The 27755-nt window shown below is 45.6% G+C and overlaps 1 protein-coding gene across 3 annotated transcripts in view; it reads left to right on the forward strand.

Annotated features, from left to right (window-relative positions):
* The window catches only part of GAL3ST2 (galactose-3-O-sulfotransferase 2), a 401588-nt gene that overhangs the window by 365941 nt on the left and 7892 nt on the right, over nucleotides 1-27755 (forward strand). The window contains exon 1 of one of the 3 annotated variants that reach the window (XM_078667353.1): nucleotides 26283-26341. The exons of the other annotated variants lie outside the window; for them this stretch is intronic. The gene's annotated coding sequence lies outside the window, so the exon portion shown is untranslated. Of the gene's footprint in view, nucleotides 1-26282; nucleotides 26342-27755 lie in introns of those variants that run through there. 3 annotated transcript variants of the gene reach the window in all.

Below are 27755 nucleotides of genomic sequence, written 5' to 3' on the forward strand. Positions count from 1 at the left end.
GGACGGCTAATAAAAGATGAAAATAATCAAGTCGAAGCCTAGTTAATAAAAACCGCTCGTGAGCCGACAAGAGCATTAAATACTTGCGGACGCTTTTTTAGACAATTCCAGTTCGTCCCTGTCTAATTTTTTACGCAAGATGAAAGAGTGCTTCACAAAAGCCACATCCTGTCTAGTAATGCTTTTGGGACTTAAAAAGAGGTCCGGACGCCACAACTCCTCAAAACTGCCCTTTAGGTAGTGTAACCAGGGTATCCGAATCATATGATACAGGCTCATGATTTCTTTCATTATCTCCTGTGTTAGGCCAAGATCTTCATTAAGCCAACATTTGAGCCAAAAAAGCAGAGGGCGCATAGCCAAAATGTCACTAATAAAAGTTAGGCCAGTCTCTTCGTGTATTACCAAATTCGAAGTACCTTTCGGGACCCCCAGCAACTGTTTTAGAAAGGTATTTTCTAACACCTGAATACACTCTAAACCTGTGTATCCCCACAGTTCGCTGCCATAACTAGCGATTGCAACACTCTTTGCTTGATAGATTTTTAGCATCGCCGCTATGGGTCGCTTGCCCATTTTTCTGGCAAAGTTAAAAATCGCGGCGTTTGTCCTAGACACTTCCCCCCTTTTTTTTCTAAGTAGAGGACCCCAATCCAAGCGAACGTCCAATAAGACACCCAGGTAGGAGATAGTTGATGTTAAAGGTACTTTCTCTCCATTCACCATAAATGGAAACTGCTTCTTAGGGCGCAACGCTACTTCCATTACGTAAGATTTGGAGTTATTTATGGCCAGATCCAGTTCATCCATGAACCTGCGAAAAGTATCAAGTAGGATCTGCAGGCTTTTTGGGGCACGAGCCAAAAGAACTGCATCGTCTGCATATAGCAAGACGGGCAGTCCCCTGGGGCCTACAAATGGAAAATCAACCCCTGTGTCTTTCAAGGTCTTGTCCAAGTCGTTAATATATAAATTAAAAAGAAACGGGGCTAGGATGCACCCTTGGCGAACAGCCCTTTCTGTTCTAAAATTTCTAGAGACCCTCAGATCCTGGGCATATCTTATTTTTGCCTTGGTGTCTTTATGCATGTCCATCAGGAAATCCACCAGATTCGCCTCCACCCCTATGGCCCTCATGGATTGCCACATCTTCCCCCGGTTGACGCAGTCAAAAGCGGAGGAACAATCCATGAAGGCCATGTAGATGGTCCCCTGGCGTGCCACAGTGTACTTTCCGAGAATCAAGTAAAGGTTGAGGCACTGCGACAAAGTAGAGTGACCGGGGCGAAACCCATATTGTATGTCAGACAGGGTCTTGTTTTCATCTGCCCATGTCACTAATCTGTTTAAAATAACCCCTCCGACAACCTTAACCACGGAGTCGATGAGGGATATGGGTCTATAATTCATAGCAATGTTTTGATCACCCTTTTTATAGACCGGCACAATTGTTGATATTCCCCACGACTCAGGGCACCCCTCCTTCGCTGCCGCATTAATCACTGCCACCAAGATCGATGCCCAGAGTGAGGGATTAGATTTAAAAAGGTCCGGCGGGATGCCATCCAGGCCAGGTGCCTTATTGCAAGTAAGACCAGCAATACCTTCCTCTACTTCTCTTTGAGAAAATGAAATCGCAACAATTCCTTGAGCTGTTGGCTGTAACCGAGGTGGGGTTAAAACACTTGTAAAAATATTGCTGAAATGAGACACCCATTCCTCTTCTGTTATATTAGTACCTGAATCCTCAGCTCTTTCCCTTTCGAAGAGAGGTCTATTAACAATGCTCCAGAATCTAGAGCTGCTGCGTAATATGGGAGGATCTAGGAGTTCCCGCCAGGTAGCCTTCTTCAAATCTGACTTACGTATAGCCAGTATCTTTTTATAGGTGTTGCGGAGACTTCTTATCTGGGTGTAGTTCCTGGGAATTGCTTTCAGAGCAACTTTTAATTCTCTGGCAGCTTTGGAACACATTGAATCAAACCACTTTGGGTCAGTGACTGACCTATTTTGTGTCGGGACTGATAACAATCCCCCCACCTTAGAGACAATCCCCTTAAATGCATTTAAAATACCCTTAGCTGTGGAATCTGAGTCCACGCAGTAGAGAAATTCGACTGCACATACTTCGTGGAATTTTTCATGGAAAAAAGACAAGGTCAATTGGTTCCATTTGAGTCGGCGCCTTCCGTCCGTTGGTTTCAGGGTGCCTAGTTCTACTACCCTGTCCCTCCTTTTTATTAACATTCCTCCAAGTTTCAGACATATAGGATTATGATCACTGAAGACACTCTCTTGAATTCTAAATCCTAATAATAGTGACTGGATACTTGATGATAACAGGATATGATCTATAAATGAGCCACCATTGCACCCTTTAAAAGTCGGGACCATCTGTTTACCAGGTGGGGCTACCAAACGCATAGAGGAGGACAGATCATAATCATCTAATAAGTCATTTAATAATTCTCCCCTTCGTGAGTGCTCAAAATGGAGGCCATGTATTCTTGCACACCCCATATCACCTATATTAGTTAATTCTAGATCTCCACACAGATAAACATTAAAATCACCTGCTATCATAAGGCTATTAGTGAAGGGAGTGCAGTACTTCTTGACGAAATTATGTAACTGAGATAATTTACAGATCCCCTGTCTGTGTACTGCATTGTAAAAATTGATCACACATAGACTCGAGTTTTCTTGCCTTAAAACAACCGCCTGGAAATCGCTATGGGTGGAGGAAAGGTCCTCAATCCTACATTTCAGGGACAGCGATGTAAATATAACTAAATCACCCATCGCTCTCCCACTGATTTCTGGAGAGTCTGGGACAAAGAAAGCCCTATACCCCTCCAGGAACAGGTTGCAGTCCACCAGCCAGGTCTCCTGAAGACAAATCATAGAGAAGTGCCTGATGAACTGCAACCATATCGGGTCTACGATCTTGTCTGCCAGCCCAGCAATATTCCAAGATAGTATATTATAATCTTCTAATCTGAATCTGTTCCCCGACAATGGATTAGGCGGATCCTCCATCAACACGGGGGAAAGGGCTACTGACTGTTCCTGGGTAATGGGCTCTGTTTCGGTGATAGCCTCAGTTGACTCAACAAATGGTGTCTCCAGGGATACATTGACCTGGCTTTCAGCAGCGGGAGAAATAATATCAACTGGTGGTGGTGAATGGACCAAAGTATCTGAAAGCACTGGGTTGTCACTTAGTCAGTCACATTCGTTCAACCCTGACAGAGCTGCAAATCTGTTTAGTCCCTGCACCATGGGAGAAAAGTAACCATCATTCCTAAAATTGTGCCTGGTTTCCTGATGATTAAACAAGCCTAGAGGGTCTTCACTGGCTTATAAGACCAGGCATATTGAGCTGCATTGGGCTTGATCTGGCTTAGGTTAATCGATTTAGAGAAGTATCCTAGTGGTAATATCTCGATACCATGATCCATCTTTACTGGGTTAGCATTTACCCTCCGGAAGATTCTCTCAACGGACAAAGGGTTATTAAAATTCACAACAATACAGTCCCCCTCCCTTGATTTCCTCGAATTTCCAAGCCAGGCAACTCGACGGACCATGATAACATTACGTACAATCGCAGGCCCCACATCAGTATTACCTGACAACCAGTGGGTGACCTTATTTTTTTTTTTTTCAAAACAATGTTATTGGTTTTGATACACTAAACAAAAAGACAATATGCACTTATATGTTTCAGGGTTACAATCATCACATTGCATCGATATATATGATTCATTTCTCTTCTAGTTCCCGTTTCTACTTACATAAGGCTTGTTCCATATCATCTTCCCTCCCCCGCTTCTTTAACCCTCTTCAGAGTCATCATCTGAGCTTTCATCGTCCGACTCGGGAACAGGGTCACAGATATTCCCTCTATATGTATTCCAATAGTTACAGATTTTGGTCCACTTGCGAAGGCATTTCCTATTCATATACACCGCTCTTTCCGTAATCATTGCGATGTCCATATCTCTGCACCATGTACCCAATGATGGTGTTTCGGGTGCCCCCCACTTCTGAGCCACATTCCTCTTGGCTACCATAAACCCCAAAGTCACCCAGATTTGCCCGTATCGGGATAAGGCATTCGGTTCCCAGATATTGAGGAGGCACCTTCGTGGCTCCGGCAACAGGGAAACGTGAATTGCTTGAGACATTGTACGTAAGACCTGGCGCCAGTAATCCGTTAGTCGAGGACAGTCCCAAATTGTGTGGAAAAAGGTACCCTCATTTCACAGCCTCTTAAGCAATATGGGGTGTGCGCCCTCCCGATCTTATGGAGCGTAGATCTAGTAAGATAGGCTCTGTGTAGGATTTTAAATTGTACAAGTCGGAGCCTGGCCGATATTCCCACCTCCCGAGGAGAGGCGAGTGCCATCTGCCACTCTGCCTCGTCCATGGCATCAATGTCTGTTGACCATCTTTCTTTCAGTGTTATTTTAGGATCTGATATATTATTTATTAGTTTGCGGTATGTAAAGGAGGTGGCTCGTTTGGGCATAAAGTCTGTGAGAAGCCTATCTTCCAGAGGGGAGGCCTCTGGTACTTTTTCTGCTTGGGGGAGAGCTGTTTGTAGTGCGTGTCTGATTTGCATGTAACGGTACAACTCAGTTGGCTCTAGTTCGTATTGCTGTCTAAGCTGATCAAACGGGATGACCGTCCCCTTGTCCCATAGGTCACCAACTGTGGAGATACCAATGCTGTCCCAGTGTTCGAATCCCTTGCTATTCCTGAGGCTCCCTAACTGTTTTGTGTCCCATAGGGGCGTTAGTTTGGTTATGACCTCTTTCCATCTCAGCTGCGCCTGTGCTGTATACCATAGCATGACAGTGTGCCTAGTCGGGCGTGCTAGTATCAGCGCTCGCCGTCTGTTATATAGGGCCGCTAGTAAGTTGTCTGATCCCAGCTGCGCCCAGTCAGCCATGTACGCTGGGTCTGTTCGAGGGGTGTGTATCCATTGATTTATTACTTTGAGGTGTGCGGCCCAGTAGTACAAGCGCATGTTACGAAGAGCAATGCCGCCATCGTACCAGCTGCGATGTAGTTTGACTTGTGCCACGCGGGCCGGTTTGTTGCCCCACAGTAGTGTGGATACATGTGCTGTTATTTTCCTAAAATACTTAATGGGCACTGGATATGGAGTGTTCTCCAGCGCATACAAGAATCTGGGCAGGGCCATCATTTTGAATAGTGCCGCTTTACCTAACAGTGTAAGGGGTAGTGACTCCCAGTGAGTGACGTCTCTATGTAGTCGCTCCAGCGGGGTAGCCAGGTTCTTAGCAAAGAAGGACACTGGGTCTCTTGTTATATATATACCCAGATACTTAAACATTTCTTGGGAAATTGCCAGCGGGCAGTGAGGGGGCAGTCGTGGCGTCGAGCCCCTTAAAGGGAATAAGACCGTCTTATCCCAGTTTATGGGGTAACCTGAGAGCTTACCTAATGTGTCGCATAGCTCGAACAGTCTCTGCAGAGTGTTTTTGGGGTCTGTTATGTATACTAGGATGTCGTCTGTGTAAAGGGATATGCGGTCTTCCCATCCCCCCGCCCAGGCAATACCACGTATAAGACGAGTGTAACGGAGCTGTGCTGCTAGGGGGCTCCAATACCATAGCAAAAAGAAGTGGTGATAGTGGGCACCCCTGCCGAGTCCCTCTCGTCAATGTGATGAGGTCTGATAGCCGCCCGTTCACCGCCACTCAAGCCACTGGGCCCGCGTATAGGAGCCGGATCCACGCGCAAAATTTAGGGCCAAAGCCCAGGCGTGGAAGAACTGCAAACAGGTATGGCCACTCCACCATATCAAAGGCCATTTTCGCATCTAGAGAGAGGACCGCTGCTGTGTCCGACAGACTGTTTTCTCTCGCCAGCACACTGTGTAATCGCCTGAGATTAAGTGCTGTGTTCCTGTTTGGCATAAAGCCTGACTGATCCGGGTGAATTATGTTAGAAAGGTGTGTTTGCAGTCTATTTGCGATTAGCTTAGCCAGAATTTTGGATTCTGCATTAATCAGGGATATTGGGCGATACGAGGGGCACTCCTTGGGGGCTTTCCTTGTTTTGGGATGGCTACAATGGTGGTTATTCTCTGGTCAAAAGGAAGTGATCCCTGCTCTAGACTGTTATTGTACATCGCTAATAGGTGTAGGCTGAGGGTGTGGGTTAGTAATTTAAAAAGCTCCAGTGGGATTCCGTTTGGGCCCAACGCCTTGCCGGATTGAAGGGATTTAATGGCCTCTCCGATTTCCTCGATAGTGAGGTCAGCCTCGAGCTCTTCGGAGGCCTCGGAGTCAAGTCTAGGCAGTTCCACCTCCCGCAAAAAATTTGCCGCCTCCATTTCCGTGGCTAATGAGGAGGAAGCATACACTTTACTGAAATGTGCAGCTAACGTTTCAACAATTACCTCTGGGTCCGAGGTAAGATGTCCCTCTGCTGTGCGTAGTTGTGCTATGGTACGGTTCCCCCGTTCCCTCCTGTCTAGCCATGCCAATAACTTCCTGGCTTTATCTCCTAAATCGTAAGTTCTATGTCTGGTTGCTGTGAGGGCTGTTATCGTTTCTAGTCTAAGGTGTTCCTTATGTTGTTGTTGTTTTAGCGAAAGTGCGTGGGCTGAATCTGGCCTTGGGGTGGTCGAGTGTGCAATGGTGGCCTCTTGGAGCTCTCGTTCAAGGGTGGTGAGTTCTCGGTGTTTTGTGCGTTTGTGATTCGTTATGGATGAAATAGCCTGACCTCTGAGGACCGTCTTATAGGCCTCCCACAATATGGTTGGTGAGCTTACAGAGGCTTCGTTTTCGGTAAAGAAATGTTTGGTTGTGTTACGGAGTTCCTTCCGTATTAATGGTACTTGAAGATAGCCAGGGTATATTGGATATAGTCGTTTGCGAGAGGTATGTGAGGAAGAAAGCGTCAGGGACACTGGGGAATGGTCCGAGATACCTCTCGGCCCGATATTGATGTGTTCAATAGAGGAGAGGATGGACTCATGGGTTCAGAAATAATCTAGTCTGGATAGACTGTTATGTACTGCTGAGTGGAATGTATACTGTCTTTCTGATAGATGTTTATGTCTCCAGACATCTATTAGTCCGCATGCGGGATACCCCACACGTTGTTGTTTGCTCCGGGTGTCTGTCTAAGCTGACGTCCATTGTAGCATTGAAATCCCCGCCAAGAAGGAGGTCTCCACTGGGTAGTGACAGTACGAAATCGCTAAGGGCCGGGAGAGCCACCATCTGTAATGCTGGGGGGATATATACTGATACCACGTTAACCCGTCTACTCTCCCATTGACTGTGTACTACTGCGAATCTCCCCTGATCGTCATGTTTTGTTTGTTTGACTATGAAGGGTGAGTTTTTCCTCATTAAAATGCCAGTCCCTCTAGATCCCGCGGAAAATTCCGCGTGAACCACCATTTTAAACCCCCACCGGTCCATTGCTTTACATACTGCTCCTGTGAGGTGAGTCTCCTGTAGGAGCACCAAAATGGGGCCTTGCCGTTTAAGGGCATGCAGCACTAGCCCTCGTTTAATTCTATCTCCTAACCCGTGGACGTTCCAAGTGACCACTTTGAGCGGGGCCACGGGGGCTACCTGGCTCTCCGCCTGTGTATTAGCGCAGTTTGTGTCTGTCATCATGTCTAAACGGGATGTGTAATGAGTCGTGTAACCTTGTTATGTCCTGTAAATATGTACTATATAGTAAGCGTCGTGCTTCAATGCCTTTTCCATTGAAATGTTCAACAAAAATTCCAGAACTTTGAACTTCCCCACCCCGTAATGCCTCCCCCCTCCCTGCCTCCCTGCCCGACGGACTTAGAACTGCCCACCACCCCAACTCAGCAGAGTGCGCTATCCCAAATCCCAACAGAGTACTTGCGTGTAGGGGTTACTAAGTCCGGTGTGAGCGTGACCCCTCATTCCCGGCTGGGCCCGTTGCTGCCCCATGTCCAGAGCCGGCACTTAAGAAATGACAATGTGAGTCTGCGGCGACCCACATATAGTCTTGTACCAGTCGATCCGTCTTATTTCAGACCAGAGTCTGTCGGTTCCGATCTTTGTGAGGTGTCATCATCAGGTGTGAAGAGTTCCGGACTTCCCATCTCCGCTCCGTCGGTGCGCTGACTGTGGTCTCTACCCCCATGACGGGCTCCATCTTTTTTCCTCCAGCCTTCCAGCCAGTCATAAGCCTCCTCAAAGGTATCGAAGAACCAAGTCTTCCCCTCTGCTGCCACTCGCAGCCTTGCGGGGAATAACATTGAGTAGGGTAGCTCACAGGCTCGTAAAGCTTTTTTGACCTCCAGAAAGCTGCGACGCCGTTTCGACACCGCTGCCGTGTAGTCTGGAAAGAAAGAGATCGATGAGTTCTGCAGGCGGATTTGCGGGGAGACTCGCACCGTTTGAAGAATGATATCCCTGTCTCTAAAGTTGAATAGGCGCGCGAGCACCGGTCGTGGGGGCGCCCCTGGCATGGCTCTTCCACCTGGCACCCTGTGGGCCCGTTCTTCAGAGAAGAATGCGGAGAATCCCTTGGGCTGTAGTCTAGTTTATATCAATTCTTCTACGAATAGGTCCATAGCCTGGGTGCCTTCACTCTCCGGATTACCTAAAATTCGAACATTATTCCTGCGAGAGCGCCTTTCCTGATCGTCCAGTTTTTCGGCCAGGAGTTTGTTTTCCGTCTAAAGCCGTGAGACCGTTCTCTGCAGCACCGCCGTGTCGTTTACTAGGGACTTCGTGGTAAGCTCCACCTCCGCCACTCTGGTGGTAATTTTCTGAAAATCTGCCCGGAGTAGGGTTATGTCCGTGGAAATGGAGCCCACCGTAGTCTGTACGGTGGCCAGCGCCACCATTATGTCCTCCAAAGTCACTTTTTTGGCTGCGCCTTCTCCCTGCGCCCCACCCGATGAGGTTCTCCCTTCCTGTAACGGGGGAAAGTCCTTATTATACGCATATGTATCCAGTTTGGCTTGTGTCGTAAGATTTCTGGGGCCTCTACCTGACATGGCGGAGCTCCGCCTCGGCCGTGGGGACTGTGTCTAAGTCTGTGAGGTTGACTGGCGGGTCTCGGACCCCCTTCGGTGTGGTGGTACCCTTGTCTCACTTTGCGGTACTCTGGGTTTCCAGTTAAGCCTCCACCTATGGGGGGGGGGGAGGCGCTTATATGCACCAGTGTTCTACTGAGTTCACTGGAAATTGGTGGTAGTAATCTGTGGTAAAGTTTTTTTTTTACTGCTGGATCACACTTGGGGTGTAGTGGAGTGTCCGGAACAGGCCGGGGCCATCTGTTTATCGACTCTTCCACCGGATATCGCTTGTGGGTTGTCAGTAGGCGGCTATCCGTTGCTATTCTGGAGATCTATATGAGTTGGGGCACCACCGCTGCCTTCTTGTCTGTCTATGCATCCCCATGCAAGAGTTTGCGATCTGTGCCGATACCCCAGGCCGGATTTTGATATGCTATGGCGCTGGGCACTACAGTCCGACTCTTCAGGCCCCTATGCCGCACCCCCTCAGCGATGTTATGCGGAGTTTTCGTTCGGCGTTTTCCCTCTGGCCACAGGTGAGAAGCGGGCCCCTGCTGCAATGGCGGCCGCGGGGTCTGTCCGGGCCAATGAATCACTTGAGGCCCCGGCTTCTCCTACCCGGTCAGGCCGCTAGATGAGTGCCGCTTCAGTTGCCGGATGTTTTAACTGCAGTCCTACTGTGATTCATGCACTCGGCAGTGTCTGCACGTTGATGGGCCTCGGAGCTAGGCCTACCTCCGTTGCGCAGGTCGCCGTTTTGTTGTGCCTCCCGGCCTCTCAGCCACCGCCTCGCCAGTCGTCTGCTTGCGGCTCCACCACGATGTTGGGCCCCTTTCTAGGAGCGTGCGGAACAAGCTTCCCGACCCTCAATCCTCCGGTCGCGGACCTCCCCTCATTCAATCGAGGCCACCTCCGACACACTTTCTACCGGATGTCCCTGGGCAGGCGAATAACTCGAGGCCCCGGCTTCTGTCACGAGAGTAGGCCGCTTTCCTTCGGTCTCGAACAGCTCCGGTCTACAGCTGTGGATTTTTGTCGGGACCGCAGCATTCAACGCCGCTCGGTCACGGACATGTACGGGTGTACCAGCCTCCCGTTATTGCATAGGATGAGTGGACGGATTCATCGGGAAGGGCACCTCGACTCCGGAGCTCCCTCAGCAAGCAGCCATCTTCGCCGGCTGCAAGCCACGCCCCCTGTGACCTTATTTTTAAGTTGTGTAAAGTTCTCCTTTGTGCCCATTGGAAGAGATGGCACATTTCCCAAGACAACTACCAACGGTGTTGACTGTGGCGGTAAATCAATTACAGGTAGTTTCTGCTAGTCATCATTGGTGTTTCCCTGTGTCTCGCCCCCAGTCTTTTCCCACACACTAGAGGCTACACCTTGTTGAATTACTACCTGAGCCCCACCTGGAGTCTGATCAGCAGGTATTTTATCGTTCTGCCCTCCGAGAGAGCCAGCAAAGGATGCACAAGTAATTTGGTGGTTTACTGTTGTCTCATCTTTGTGTGCCTTATCTGGCTCCTTATGTAAGTTATGGTGAGCTGGTCCAGAGCTGTTTCTATTTTGAATAAATTGTATGGCCTTCTGTTGATCTGCTATACTTTGTTCAATATTATGTAGCTTTGTCATAATTGGGCGGACCTTATCTTCCAGGATACTGCATAATACAGATTTAAATACTTCTATCAATGGAGGTTCTGTTGCTGTCGTATCTAATGTCCGTGATGCGCCTTTAACTGCTAATGAAACTACTGGTACATTAGATTTGCTTTTTTTGGCTTGACTGCCTAATGTATTGCCTTTTCTTTTTATGCTCCCGCTTGATAGGCGTACTCCCCCCTGTTGAAGCATTGGAATGCAGTCACTGGTGGCCTCTCTTAGTGTGGAAGGGGCCACCCTTTGCTTACCGACCTTGTTACTCTCATCTCTTCTACGTATCAGTGAGGTAACATCCTCCTGCCTATTAACCACAATTACAGTGGGAGACAGGGGCGGCACTAAAACATTTTGCTGAGACCCCCCAGTGGGGGAGAGTATGACTATTTCTTGGGTGGCATTTCCTCCCTCTAATAGATGTACAGGGCCTCCAGCCTCTTCGGGGCAATTAATATGCTGGATGTTTGCTGCCTCAGGTAGCAATAAGGGGCCACTAGTAGGCGATCTGGATAGACGTTTATGTACCATGTCGATCTCCCTATCTATCAGTGATGCTGCTCTGGACAGAAAAGCCTCCATAGTGGTTACGGTACCTTTCGTATTGCCCAGAGCCCCGACCTGAGTTACCGGTGCCTTGCGCCTCCCCATAGTTGAAGCGCTAGGATGAAGTCGGGGTTTTTCCTAACACAATAATAAAATATAAACACAAAATGACAGAAATAACAGTACGTTCCATGGAGAGGGGGGAGATATGTTAAATGGAAAAGTCAAAATGTTTATCCAAAAGAGCACCAGGTAAAATTCAAATGTCACTGACCAAGTTCCTTGTGAAGCGCTGGGAAAAAGGTAAATGGAAAGGGGGTAGCCCCGCCCTGCCTCCTCCTAGCTACAACGGGCGTGGACGGATCCGCCCTTGGCCCGGGCTTCGCCCGGGCAGCTCCCGGGCACGCCCACGTGCGTCCCGCACCGCGTGAGGGCTCGGGTGTTTTTGAGCACCTCACGGCGCTCCCGATGTTGCGCTGGACCTGCGCCCAAGAGGACTCTAGGTAGTGTAGTCCGGGGGCGAGTTGATTTGTTCCTGGTATGACCGCGTTCGTCCCAGCGGTCTCCCTAGGGCCACAGGAGTCTCCTTTTGGGCAACAACAGCAGGGAATTCAGAAACTGGCAACAGGTAAAGAGAAGCGTCCCGCGCCGCGTGAGGGCTCGGGTGTTTTTGAGCATCTCACGGCGCTCCGGATGATGCGCTGGACCTGGGCCCACGAGGACTCTGGGTAGTGTAGTCCGGGGGTGAGTTGATTTGTTCCCGGTATGACAACGTTCGTCCCAGCGGTCTCCCTAGGGCCACAGGAGTCTCCTTTTGGGCAACAGCAGCAGGGAATCCAGAAACTGGCAACAGGTAAAGAGAAGCGTCCCCTCTTTTGGCTGCAAGTAGTCTTGATATGAGGCATATTTCGCGGTGTTTGGACAGAATATCGGAGGCAAAAATATCGTGAAACAAAATATCTTGTCATGAATATCGAGGATAAAAAATTGTGAAGGTAGGTTTCTATAGGTAAGTAAAGTTCTCCACTAGCAAAAGGGGAAGGGGGGACAGGGAGCTGGATGTAGGTCCAGTGGTTCGTGCTCCTGAATATCTAGTAGTCACTCCACAGTTCCTATGAAGGAAGTCAATGTAGAGAGATATGCAGCGAGAGAAAGGAATGTGTTGTTACTATTGGAAGGTCAGGGGGACCTTATCTTCATGCCCTCAAACACCCTGAAGGATTTCATGCTTCATCATGGAATGGTGCTCCTCCTTGAGCCGGCACTTCAATGCCCAATGGATTCCCCCGTAGGGTCACTTCATCTGAGATCTTTTTTAGACGTTTAGCGGGTATGTGTGAGAGGGTAATTGTGGTGATTGATGTTTTTTTTAAATGGCTGGAGGGGGTGAATGGATTTAATGGGAAAATCCCTCTGTCATCAATAAAAAAACAAAAAGGTTGTGTGCTGCTCGAGGGTGGTATGGCCCTCAGTAGCTAGATAAGTACAAAGTCTTAAGAAGATGGGAATATGGTCGACATGTTTCGTGCTGTGAAGTGGTCTCATGAGGAGATGCTTGGCACTTCTTCAGGACCTAGGCGTAGTGAAAATAGGGGCAGGGGGTCAGTTATGTGATGGTCTAGAAAAATATCACGGTAGCACTCAATGGACCCAGGAAGTGATCCTGTCTGGAACAACAGAAAAATCAAGAAAAGCAACAAATCATTGGAGGCCTTGAGGTTGCATTTGTAATCAGTGCACCAACAAGGTATTCGATCATACCAAATGAGCGTGAGGTTAAAATATTTTTACAGAGCTGGGGAGCATGAACAAGCATACATATGTACAACTAAGTGTTAGTGTACAGTGCCTCCACATCCAGGGTATGGAACACAGCATCATTCCTGCAAGATACAAAAAAAACACTCTCTCTCATTGAGAACCTCCCCAACCAACACAAACTCACCCTCATAATTAACCTGGATGTGGGGGCACAGTACACCAACATTCCTCAGGATGCACCATCAGGGTCATTGAAGAGACGCTAAGATCGATGACTGTGGCTACTACCCCTGTGGAGTTTATCTTGGAGTGTGCCAGTATAGCCCTTCAGTACAGGAACCAACTGTACCCCCAAACACACGGGACATCCATGGACAGTACTTTTGGGCCTAGCCTGGCATGCCTCTATATGGCTGATTTTGAATCCTCATATTTCAATTCAATTCAATAGAGACTTTATGTCGGTTTTGATTCAAACCATAAAAGCACATGTGCAACAACGCAGTTTAAAAATACAATAACTATATGAATATACGGTAAAGTGCAGAAAATTCAAAGTTCAGTAACTTACATACAAAAAGTACATTCAAGAGAGAAATAAATCAACAGAGAGGACCATCACTGATCCATACAATTTTTCAACCTTATACATAGCTTTAAAAATTCAGTAACTTGAAGAACGCTGTCCTTATGCAAAAGTTGTAGGTACATAAGGGCTGGTCTGATCTGATTAAAATTAAGTTTTTTTAAAAGAACAACCAGGTTGCGTTTGCGTGGGTAATCATAAAATCTACATAAAAATATAAAATGCAGCATATCCTGTGGAGACTTTCCGTCGCAGCCACAGGGTGCAGCAAATTTATTAAAAATATCACATTTTGGTCTAATAAGCAGATGGTTGTACAGATTTAACCTAAACCTTGTTAGCAAGAACTTCTCATGTGAAGTCAATGAGCCAGTCAGATATGGCTCCATTGATTCACATGATTTTAGCATAACAGATTGTCTTACAGTTGATTTGTGAAGCTCCACACCTTCCCTTTGCATACTCCTGTCCATAAGGAAAGCCCGTTTAACTACCTCCACGTCCCCTTTCACAATCCTACTCGGGTTTTCAAACAAATCCAAACGACCGAGCCTGGAAAAGCTAGTTTTGAAGTAATTTAACCATGGGGTACCCATTGCATTGTCCTGGGACAAAAAGTCTTTCATGATCAAATGAGTCAATGGAATGTCCACATTTAGCCACAAATTTAGCCAGCATGTCAGCAGGCGTAAAGAAAAAATTTTGCTTATGTATTGTGCCCCCAACTCTTCATGTACTGCAAAATTAGAGGTTCCAGCTGGGACACACAAGAGGCGCTTCATGAAAGAATTTTCAGCAGTCTGTAACTGCTCCCCCACGACATAACCCCACAGTTCACTTCCAAGAACAGCAGTTGCCACTGATTTCGAATTGTAAAGTTTCATCATGGCACTGGTAGGTTTTTTTCCCTAGCTTTGCCGCAAAATTAAAAATAGAGGCGTTCACCCTGGCCAATTCGCCTTTCTTCTTAACAAGATGTGGACCCCAACTAAGTTTATTATCGAAGTTAACCCCAAGGTACGAGAATGATTTCGATACAGGGATCACTACATCATCTAGCTTAAACAAGAAGTTTCTGCTTGGCTGTTGGCCAACTTGCATTATAAATGATTTGGAGTTATTGACCAGTAAGTCTCTGTCTGACATAAACAGTTTAAAAGCGTTAAGTAGAGCTTTGAGTCCCCTCTCAGTTCTAGAAGTTAAAACCGCATCATCTGCATATAAAAGAACAGGAATACCCCGCCTACCGACTCTAGGACAGTTGGCATGGATATTCTGCAGGTCGCTATCTAGATCATTGATATAGAAATTAAAAAGAAAGGGGGCTAGAATGCAGCCTTGGCGCACACCCTTTCTGATATCAAAATTGCTAGTTACGCCCAGATCCTTAGAACCTTACATTGGCACTGGTATTACTGTGTAGGTCAACAAGGAAATTAACAATCCCATTATCAACAACCTTTTCCCTCATGGACTGCCAGAGCTTTCCCCTGTTGACACAGTCAAAAGCAGATGACAGATCCATGAAGGCAAGGTGGATTGTACCCTTCTTCGCTATAGTATACTTGCCTAGAATTAAGAAGAGATTAAGGCACTGTGTTATAGTCGAACGTCCACTGCAGAACCCATACTGCGCGATGGACATGATGTTATTTGCCAACGCCCAGTCCGACAATCTCTGCAGTAGCATTCTACCTACTATTTTAACCATAGAATCAATTAATGAAATTGGCCTATAACAGAGTGGGCTACCCCTGTCCCCCTTCTTGAAGACCGGAACAATTGTGGAGACCCCCATGATTGTGGACAACCAACTGTTGCAGCCGCATTGAAGACCGCCTCCAGTATGGGTGTCCAAAAGCTAGGGTCAGACCTATACAAGTCTGGGGGGATCCCGTCAGGGCCCAGAGCTTTCCCAGCTGTCAGTCCCACTATGCCCTCCATAATCTCGCCTCTTTCAAACCTGATAATGTTATCACTATCGCAAGGGGGAAAATTGGGAATTTCCATTGACATGCAACAGTATAGTTTTTTAAAGTGATCTACCCACTCATCCTTAGTTATGCAACATTCCAGACCATCACCCGAATCCTGCACCAGGAAGGGTTTCTTTACCACTGCCCAAAATCTAGAGCTGCACTTCACGGTATCTGGATCAAGAATCTCATTCCAGGCCTCCTCTCTTAGAAAGTCCTTGCGTGTGGCATAACTGATTTATATTCTTTCCTACACGCTGGAGCAGTCAATTTTACCCTGGGTTTAGCTCCCAGAGCCAACCTTAAATTACGAGCTGCTTTCGAACAATCCTGGTTAAACCATCTTGGTCCCCTGTCTTCTATTTTTTTTGCTGGGGCCAGCATCAGCTGAGATACTTTGTCCAACAAATTTTGAAAAGCACCCAGGAACCTAATTGGTTCAGTCCCAACTGAGGTACAACTCAGGATTTCATCTGTACAAGTATCTGTTATTTTTTTGTACAGCAGATCAGCAGCAATCATAGACCATCTAAGGCGGCGTCTTCGTCAGTTGTGCTAAGCCTACCTAAAGCACAATTCCGGGTTTCCTTAACTACCCAGGGGCCCTTCAACTGAAAAATGAGCGGGTTATGATCACTGAATTCAATATTTTCGATAGAGAAGGAGTCCACAAAGGACTGCATTGGCAATGTGAGTAACACATAGTCAATGAAGGTTCCCCGTCCATGCCCTTTAAAGGTTGGGGTATAAAAACACTTAGTAGGGTCCCTCAGTTCCATAGCTATTATTAAATCTAGATCATTCAGTAAATCATTGAGTAATTCCCCTTCAGCTGTGTGTTCCATGTGCAGGCCCTGGGAACGTACACAATGCCCATCCGAAATGCTTTTCAGCAAGAGATCACCACATGGATGGACATTAAAATTGCCCATAATCAAGAGGTTATGGAGACATTCATTCATATAGGAGCGAATAAAATCATTTAGTGCCTGAACTTGGCTAATAACTGAGCATAAATTTACACTATTATAAAAATTAAACAGGCCAGCCAAACAGTTATCTCCAGTTAATATCAACCCAATAATACCTGGGTTGTCAGTTAAAACTCTACGTATATCACATGGTAAAGCAACAGAAATGAATGTAACTAATCCCCCCTTTGGCCTACCCCTGCTAGATGCAGATGCGGGAACTTAGAATGATTTATAACCTTCAAGGAAAAAGTCACATTCAATTGACCAGGTCTCCTGGAGACAGATGATCTGATATTGCTTAATAAACCTGATCCAATTGCAGTCTCCCATCTTTGAACCCAATGCCGCAATGTTCCAACAAATTACATTGCTACAATTCATTATCACTTCAGAAATACCTTCAAGACCTTCCTCTACCACATATTCCTTTGCTTGCTCCACGCACTCCTTGCGTCAATCACACGCCTCCAGACCAGAGAGCAAGTTATATCTGTTCTGAATGTCTACATTAAAACCATTCCCACCTTGGATAGCAGCATTATGACTATTATGTGTTTCCACATTGGGGCCATTCCAGTAGTGGGCATTAGCATTATGCAGATGTGGTGTCTTCAGTGCCGGTGTCAAGGACTGAGTCAATGGTCTGAATTTCCTGGGGTCAGGGGGTGCTACAATCAGATGGGCATAAAAATAACCAAGTGGGCGAACGCATACACTATGTCTATGTCTTTATTTTTATATAGCGCATAATTCACCAATAGGTCTCAGAGCTCTTGCGAGACAACTGGAGAGAAGGGAACCCAAAGGGGATTCATTACCGACTAAAGAGCCATGTTTTAAGGTTTTTGCGGAAAGTTTTAAGGTTGGTGTCCAGTCTGATGGTTAGTGGTAGTGTATTCCAGATGGTGGGGCCTATTTTGGAGAAGCTCCTGTCTCCGTTTCTTACGGTCCTGACCTTGGGGACCTTTAAAAGATGTTTAGTAGAAGAGCGCAGGGTTCTCCCAGGACAGTAACCTTGGAGTTTTCCCTGCAGGTATTTTGGTCCGTGTCCATTGATGGATTTATGCACCAGGCAGCAGATTTTAAATGAAATACGTTTTCTTATGGGGAGCCAATGGAGCGCCTTAAGACAGGGGGCTGAAGGTGTGCGGGGTGGGAGGTCTAGAGTCAGCCTAGCCACTGAATTCTGCAGAGTCTGGAGTTTGGTGAGGGCACTGTCGTTCACATCGGCCAATAACGCATTTCCATAATCAAGACGACTGATTATGAGGCCTTGAATGAGGGGTTTTCGAGAAGCAAGTGGGAGCCACTTAAAAAAAATTCTAAGACTTCTCATTAATCCAATACTTGAATGGACAATTTTGTTTATGTGTGGGGTCAGGGATAGTTTATCATCAATGATGACTCCCAGATTTCTGACTGTATTTTTGGGGACAGGGCAGGGGCCTAAGGCCGTAGGCCACCATTCGTCGGACCAGATTTTATTGGCCATGCCAAATAGCATGATCTCTGTTTTTGCAGCATTCAGCATTAAATAATTGTTGTTCATCCATTTTTGAATATCGATCATGCACTGTTGGAATCTGATTTTGGCATCTGCAGGATTGTTGCCTAAGGTTATCAGAATCTGAGTGTCATCAGCATAGGATATCGTATCAAAGCCGTGTGCTTTGATTACCTTTGCCAGTGGGGATAGATAAACATTAAATAGAGTGGGGCTTAATATGGAGCCCTGCGGTACTCCTTTATCATTTTCCACAAAGGAAGACGAGAATGGACCGATCTTAATCTGAGATTGTCTTCCGGCAAGATAGCTCTGGATCCAACTGTGTGCGCGGCCTCCGACACCAATCTCCGCCAGCCGTCTCAACAAGACGCTATGGGAAATGGTGTCGAAGGCCGCCGACAGATCCAAAAGGATCAGGATGGCAGATTGTTTGGCATCCAGGGCCAGCCGGATGTTGTCTACCACCTCTAGAAGCGCGGTCTCAGTGCTGTGGCAGGCTCTAAAGCCCGATTGGGAGGTGTCTAAGATCATGTTGTCTTCTAGATATTTAGTCAGTTGGTTATTTATTAAGGACTCCATGACTTTGCCAAAAAATGGTAAAAGGGAAATAGGGCGGTAGTTAATAGACAGTTTAGGATCTGCATTGTTCTTTTTAAGGATGGGTTTCACTGTTGCTTTTTTCCATGTTGCAGGAAAGATGGCTTGGGTAATCGACAGGTTAAAGATTTCTGTGATTTGAGTTGTCATGACAGGTGAAACTTTTGCAAGGATCTGGGCCGATGCTGGATCACTTGGGGAACCTGATTTCATTTTCCTAAGTTTATCATTAACTTCTTCCTCTGTAAAGGTATTAAATTCTGAGAGGGATATAGGCAGAGATGTTAATTGGGCGGCAGGCAGTTTGGGTGTGCTGATGTTTTTTTCCTTAGCGTCAGTGAGTTGAGTTTCTTTAGGAAAGGTTTCGTGTATGATATCTATTTTGTCTTTAAAGTAGCTTGAGAGCCTGTCAGCCCACTCCTGGGACTCAATGGTAGGAGGTTGGCAGGAAGTAGGGTTGGTGAATTCTTTTAGTATGGAATAAAGCTCTTTATGGGAATTGCCTGCTTTTTCAATTCTATTTCCCAGGTAACTTTTTTTTGCTGCAGCTATCTGGCACATGTATTCTTTATGTGCGGACTTGTATTTTTGTTTATCAGTAAAGTCATTAGTTTTACGCCATTTGCGCTCTGCGCTCCTGGCAGCCTGTTTGGCAAGTTTCAACTCAGGAGTAAACCAAGGAGACCTAGTATTAGGACATTTGGTTTGTTGTTTTGGGGCAATGTGGTCTAATGCCTTAGTGATAGCTATGTCCAAATTTATTACAGCTATATCTGGATTCATGTTGGGAGTCACAGGAGAGAGTGCAATTGCACTGGCAAAGGAGTCAGGAGTGATTTTGTTCCAAGGCCTGCTTAATTTTGCCTTCTTTGTATGGACAGGTTTAGCCATCTTCATACAAATGTTAAACTTTATTATCGTATGGTCTGACCATAGGACTGGGCAGAGTTCCACCATTTGTATATTCTGGGAGTTAGTACATAAGAAGTCAAGAGTATGGCCAGCCTTGTGTGTAGGACCAGTTTCTAGTAGCGTCATGCCAAGAGAATTGATGCTATCAATGAGTTCCATGGTGTGCGTGTCTTGTTTTAATTCTATATGATAGTTAAAATCACCTATTAGCAAGAGATTATGGCAGGCAAGGACATGCGGGCCAGAATCTCTAATAACTGGTTGGTGAAATGTGTTTTGCCGACTGGTGGTCTATGGACGAGTGCTCCTTTCCATGATCATTATTGTTTACTTTTAGGGAGAAAACTAGAAATTCACCTCTCTCTGTAATTTGCGTGTCAATGATGGCAATATTTATGTGAGATTTAAATACTATAGCTGTTCCACTTCCCCTTTTTTCAGTCCTTTTTTCATACACTGTTCGCGTTATAAACTAGAGAGGCCACCCTTAGTAATACTGTTGCCACATGTTGCGGGTGCTTAAAATTTACAACAATACAATCCCCACTGGTGGTCTTAACAGACGGTCCAATCCAATTCACCCTGCGTGTTGATAGTACTTGGTCAGGGTATTTAGTTGGAAATCCACCGTTTTTACTCAACCACGCAACTGTTTTATTTTTTAAGGAATCGTGAGATTCCCCATGAGACTGGGCAGAAAGGTCATCAATAGGCGGAACATTTGTTAATACCGCCACATAAGGAGCACAATCCGGGGGCAAATTGATATAGCGACTTTTCCCTTATATGTTTAAAGTCAGGCCTGCCTTCAGACTCTACTGTGGATTGTCTATTCTGAACAGTTGCTAGTTGTTGGACAGGGGGAGCAGATTCAGTGGCAGGTACTTGCCGACAGATCTGCTGCACATTCTCTCTCCTGGCACTCTGACTCTTATCTACTACCTTGGGTGGAACAGCTGGAGCTGTGGCCAGATATGCTGACAATAGTCCACCCAGTCTGTCCACTTCTAGCGACACAGTGTCCAGCTTAGTGGTCAGGGGTCTCAACAGATCTTCCATTTTAGCTTCTATTTTTGCTACTATAGAGCTAACAAGTAGGGCAAATTGCTCAGATTGTATGAGCGTACCCCCCTCTTTATTTCCATCCGCAGGGCAAGCTCCTGGAATAGGGCCATTGCAAAGCACTCGTGGAGGGTCTGCTCTTTTTTTACTACGCTTGCCCCCACGTTTAGATTGCAGTTTTCTACAGGATCTCACAGGTCTGGTTACTAGTGGCGCCTGCTCCGATTCCTCCATAGAAGTATCAGGCAGAACATCAAGAGTCTCCCTATGTACCTGTACTACTGTGGTTATAGTAGCCCGGTCACTTGTAACATCACTGTTTTCCAGTGCAATGTCCCCCAGTGGAGGCGAAGCCTCATCATGTAACAGGGGGAGACCAACTCATCCCAAGGAAGCCCTTCTCTCATTGTTGATTTGGTTCACCTTTTTAACCAGATAGTTATCCATGGTGCCCAAACTGGAAGCAGACTTATCTGTTTTAGATTTGGACATTACACAGTCTTATCCGTACACGGTGGGAGATATATGCAATGAAAAACAATTGAATAATATCTAAAGCACTTTGCACAGTTAAAATTATAAACAAAACACCGAAGTCTCACGTGAATCAAGCCAGTCTTAGACAAATCGTAACAAAATCAGGAGCTGTGGCCCAGCCCAGTCTCTTCTGGCCTCTGAGGGCCACAGAGGGCCCGCCCTTTGCCCGGGCTGAGCCCGGCGCCGCCCGCGCGTGTCCCGCGTTGCGTGGGCGGTAGGCTGTAATGTGGGGGGTAGGGCGAGGCTAACGAGCCTCAGGTGCTCCTGGTGCTGTGGCCTGCAGAGGGGCTGCTGGTTGTGGTAGTCCTCGCTGTGGCAAGGGGAAATCTGGCCGCAGAATAGTGTCCTCCGTAAGGCTCTGGCCCCCGCAAAGAACTTCAGCCGGGTGACAACACGGCCCCCTCCAGACACGCAGCCACACAGACCGCGCTCGTGTCCTCAGCGCAGCGGCACCCCTCATATATATTTACTGACAGCAACCCGTACCAACTAAATATCATCAAATGGAAATTTTACATCAACGACATTATGATATTCTTGGCAGGGACAGAGAAAAGATTCAAAGCATTCCATTCATGGATCAACGCCAGAGATCCCTAAACCAAGTTCACTCTGTCGAAATAAAACAAGGAGCTCTCCTTCTTGGATTTACTCATCTCTTGGGAGGAGGGTACCCTCAAAACCAAGACATACAAGAAACCCAATGACTGCAATAGCCTCCTCTCCTTCAACAACCACTACCCAAAACCACTCACACAGAACCTACCTTATGGACAATTCCTAAGAATCAGAAGGAATTCCAGTGAAACAAGCGATTACAAAGCACAAGCAGTCACTCTGAGCAAGAATCTCCTCCAAAAGAACTATCCTGAAAAGGTGTTCAGAAACTCAAGGAAGAGAGCTCGCAACAGCCATCGAGAAACCCTGCTAGAAGCCAGTCAAAAAACACAAGAATATATCATAACCTGTATTACCACATTCACCCCAACTACCAACCAAGTCAAGAATTTTATCTTAAAGCACTGGAACATCATTAACAGTGGTGACCTCAGGCTTAAGAAACCCCGGTTCTCCTTCAAAAGAACCCATAACCTAAAAGATATGTTTGTCCACACACGATCACAGAATAGAACCATGACTAACCAGACAATTTTATGGGATCTTCCAACATTCTAACGCCACTACACCTGTGGCAATTGCAGTGCATCTACTTCCACCAGCCACACTAAGGACCTCTTGATAGGCAACATCACCTGGGTGCAACAACAACAACATACCAATTGCAACACCAACAAGCACTGGCAGTGCCAATAGATTTTGCCTTATATTTTAATTTGGTATATAAAAAGTATTAAAGTGCAGGGAAAGTATTAGAGAGCAGTGGTAGCAAAACGGAAAACAAACCCAGACAACATCAACAGAAAAGGAAAAAATAAATCATCTACCATATTTTTTAATAAGACACAAAGTTTAATATTAGTAAAATAAAATACTCCGTTGTTTTTTAATATTATTTTTAACTTTGACTGGTTGGTATGGTTGTATTAATCACACCAACATACACAGCTTTAATTGGGCCGGGTCCTGATGGTGCTCTAAAAAGCAGGTGTCAAAACAACTGCATATGCACTGCGATTTACTCCCAGCCACACCTTACATGACTCCGGCATCACTGCCCATGTCCACTGGCAAAACAGAAAACAAACCCCAACATTGTGAACAGAAAAGGAAAAGAAATCATCTACAGTATTTTTTAATAACATGCAATGCTTAATATCACTAAAATAAAATGCTCCGTGTTTTTTAATATCATTTTTAAGTTTGACTATTTGATATAGTTGTATTAATGAGCCCAAGAGAACCAGCTTTAATTGGACAGGGTCCTGTCGGTGCTCAACATCGTTAGCTCGAAAAAGCTGGTGCCGGAACAAGTGCATATGCACTGCGATTTACTTCCAGACACACCTTACATGACTACAGCATCTCTGCCCATATCCGCTGGTAAAACGGAAAACAAACCCCGACAACATCAACAGAAAAGGAAACTAAAAATGCTCTACCGTATTTTTTAACAACACCTGCTTTAATTGGCCTGGGTCCTGCCAGTGCTCACCATCGTTAGCTCTAAAAAGCTGGTGCCGAAACAAGTCCATATGCACTTCCATTTACTTCCAGCCACACCTTACATGACTCCAGCATCTCTGACTATGTCCGCTGGCAAAACGGAAAAAAACCCCTGACAACGTCAACAGAAAAGGAAACTAAAAATGCTCTACCGTATTTTTTAATAACACCAGCTGTAATTGGCCTGAGTCCTGCTGGTGCTCACCATCGGTAGCTCTAAAAAGCTGGTGCCGAAACAAGTCCAAATACACTGCGATTTACTTCAATCACACCTTACATGACCCCAGCATATCTGACCATGTCTGCTGGCAAAACGGAAAACAAACCCCGACAACGTCAACAGAAAAAGAAACTAACAATGCTTTACTGTATTTTTTAATAACACCAAATTTGATTGGCCAGGGTCCTGCCAGTGCTCACCATCGTTAGCTCTAAAAAGCTGGTGCCAAAACAAGTCCATATGCACTGCGATTTACTTCCAGCCACACCTTACATGACCCCAGCATCTCTGACCATGTCTGCTGGCAAAACGAAAAACAAACCCCGACAACGTCAACAGAAAAAGAAACTAAAAATGCTTTACTGTATTTTTTAATAACACTAAATTTAATTGGCCAGTGTCCTGCCAGTGCTCACCATCGTTAGCTCGAAAAAGCTGGTGCCAAAACAAGTCCATATGCACTGCGATTTACTTCCAGACACACCTTGCATGACTACAGCATCTCTGCCCATGTCCGCTGGTAAAACGGAAAACCAACCCCGACAACATCAACAGAAAAGGAAACTAAAAATGCTCTACCGTATTTTTTAATAACACCCGCTTTAATTGGCCTGGGTCCTGCCAGTGCTCACCATCGTTAGCTCTAAAAAGCTGGTGCCGGAACAAGTCCATATGCACTTCCATTTACTTCCAGCCACACCTTACATGACTCCAGCATCTCTGACTATGTCCGCTGGCAAAACGGAAAAAAACCCTGACAACGTCAACAGAAAAGGAAACTAAAAATGCTCTACCGTATTTTTTAATAACACCAGCTGTAATTGGCCTGAGTCCTGCTGGTGCTCACCATCGGTAGCTCTAAAAAGCTGGTGCCGAAACAAGTCCAAATACACTGCGATTTACTTCAATCACACCTTACATGACTCCAGCATATCTGACCATGTCTGCTGGCAAAACGGAAAACAAACCCCGACAACGTCAACAGAAAAAGAAACTAAAAATGCTTTACTATATTTTTTAATAACACCAAATTTAATTGGCCAGGGTCCTGCCAGTGCTCACCATCGTTAGCTCTAAGAAGCTGGTGCCAAAACAAGTCCATATGCACTGTGATTTACTTCCAGCCACACCTTACATGACCCCAGCAACTCTGACCATGTCTGCTGGCAAAAACGAAAAACAAACCCCGACAACGTCAACAGAAAAAGAAGCTAAAAATGCTTTACTGTATTTTTTAATAACACCAAATTTAATTGGCCAGGGTCCTGCCAGTGCTCACCATCGTTAGCTCTAAAAAGCTGGTGCCAAAACAAGTCCATATGCACTGCGATTTACTTCCAGACACACCTTACATGACTCCAGCATCTTTGCCCATGTCCGCTGGTAAAACGGAAAACAAACCCCGACAACGTCAACAGAAAAAGAAACAAAAAATGCTTTAACTTATTTTTTAATAACATCAGCTTTAATTGGCCCGGGTCCTGCCGGTGCTCACCTTCCTTAGCTTTAAAAAGCTGGTGCCAAAACATGTACAAATGCACTGCGATTTGCTTCCAGCCACAACTTACACACCTTACATGACTCCAGCATCTCTGCCCATGTCCACTGGCAATACGGAAAACAAACCCCAACAACTTCAACAGAAAAGGAAACTAAAAACGCTCTACTGTATTATTTCATTAATAACATGCAATGTTTAATATTAGTAAAATAAAATTCTCTGTGGTTTTTTAAGAACATTTTTAAGTTTGGCTGTCGGAATAAAAGTCATACTGCAGTTACCATCAGGATAATTCATAACAGATGCACGCTAAAACAGAAACAAAGCCACAGAGCTTCTTGTGGTCAGAATGGAAGTCAGACTGCAGTTACGATAAGGATAATTGCTAACAGATGCACCTAAACAGGGGCCATCACACGCTACACGGTGTAATGGCCAAACTTTAGCAAAATCATTAGCAAAACACACGTGACCTATGGGTCAAATCAAATCAAATCAAATTCCTTTATTCGGTTTCCAAATTTCAAAGAAAACCATAAAAATGTATATAAAATACAACAACGATAGTATGTATATAAAACGTCACAGTACACAATAAGGAAATGTTAAAAACAGTTTAAAATACGATAACATTTTCAGTTAATCAATTTCTGAGGTGGCACGAAATACATTAAGTGCAAAGGGCCAGAGATGGCTTTAGCCAAGATTTGCTCTATGCCTAACACAAAATTTGAGGAAGCAGGCAATGTTTTTTGCATATGACTCATCTTCCAGAAATTGGAGGGCAAGGAGAGCAGGGTGGCATCTGCTTAGGCCCAGCATTTTCAAAATTGGCATTATCCAAATTTTCCTGGGCTCAGTGTAAAATTTACAAAATAAAACAGTATGTAGCAGAGACTGAGAGGAAGCATCATCACAAGTACATACCGGGAGGTTCTTAGCCCAGTCATTGACATGAGGGAATGTCACCATTCAGTGGAAAATATAATGATAATTGCTAACAGATGCATGCTAAAACAGAAACAAAGCCACAGAGCTTCTTGTGGTCAGGATGGAAGTCGGACTGCAGTTACAATAAGGATAATTGCTAACAGATGCACGTAAACAGGGGCCATCACACGCTACACAGTGTAATGGCCAAACTTTTACAAAATCACTAGCAAAACACACGTGACCTAGGGGTCATATTCACTGATGCGCAGCCATGCCCTCACCCATCCCGCCCTGACGCTTACTATTACCACGTCCCGGCACACAGAACACTCCACGAGCTGGAAAGAGGCCGTGTAGGTCACTGAACTTTTTTCTGCACGTCGCAACTGTAAGTATTGACCTCCAAATGCATCTGCATCTGTTATGCTTGACTCCTAGTCCATCAGCAGGTCCTTTTATTGACCTATCTTACAGATAGCGATAGTGGTCACCTCTGCCGTACCTCATGGGACTCTACACCCATAACGACCAGGTGAACTGAACCCTTAGCTCAATCAGCACAGTTGCATTATAGAGGTGTTTGCCATCAGTGGTCACTATACCTAGCCTGGATAAATGTTTTTTTTAAAACACTATGCTCTTGTCTGACCACGCTCACAACATATCGAGCACATAACGTGCACCACGATCCACTTGTAGTGCCCTCGTTTATGTACTCACTATAACGGCTTGACATAATGAGAGTATCTCTCTCCCTTTCTCTCTCTACTCATTTTTACATATGCATGCTGGTTTGTCCTCCCCACCTTTGGAAAAATGTGTTTAACGTCATGCTCATTTGGTATGATCGAATACCTTGTTGATGCACTGATTACAAGCGTAACCTCAGGTCCTCCAACAGGGTTTTTTTTTTCAAGGTTGCCACATGTAATGATTTGTTGCTTTTCTTGTTTTTTTTTGTAGTTCCAGATAGGACCACTTCCTGGGTCCATTGAGTGGTACCGAGATATATTTCTAGACCACCACATAAATAACCCCCTATTTTCACTACCCTCAGGTCCTGAAGAAGCACCAAGGATCTCCTCCTGAGACCACTTCACAGCGCGAAACATGTCAACCATATCCCGTCTTCTTAAGACTTTGCACTTGTCTAGCTACTGAGGGCCATAACCACCCTCGAGCAGCACATAACCTTTTTCTTTTTTTTTATTGATGATAGAGGGTTTTTCCCATTACATCCATTCACCCCTCCACTCATTGAAAAAAAAACATCAATCACCACACTTACCGTCTCACACATACCCACACTCACCTTACGGTTAGACTTCTAAAAAAAGATCTCCCATAAATTAACCCTTCGGGGACCCGTTGGGCATTGCAGCGCCGGCGCAATGAGGAGCACTGCCCCATGATGAAGCATGACATCCTTCGGGTGTGTAAGGCCTTTAAGGAAAGGTCCCTCTAACCTTTCAATAGGAACGACACATCCCTTACTCTCTCCCCATCTCTCTCTACATTGACTTCCTTCATAGGAACTGTGGTTCTCTGGAGTGACAAGTAAAGTTCTACTATATATAACTCCACAATTATGTACCTTGACAATAATATTTATATTCAAGGTATGTAGATGTAGAGTGAGAAATATTAAAACTATACTTACCTATTTGCACTTACTTTCTCAATATTTCGGTCCCCGTAATTTTTTTAATGGTATTCTGCCTACACAATGTTTTTGGTTCTGATATTCTGTCAGTGATACATTTTTCACTGGACCATGATGACCTCTTCGCCTTAGACTAGAC

Source organism: Lissotriton helveticus, chromosome 11, assembly GCF_964261635.1.
Source record: "Lissotriton helveticus chromosome 11, aLisHel1.1, whole genome shotgun sequence".
NCBI classification, from domain to species: Eukaryota; Metazoa; Chordata; class Amphibia; order Caudata; family Salamandridae; genus Lissotriton; species Lissotriton helveticus.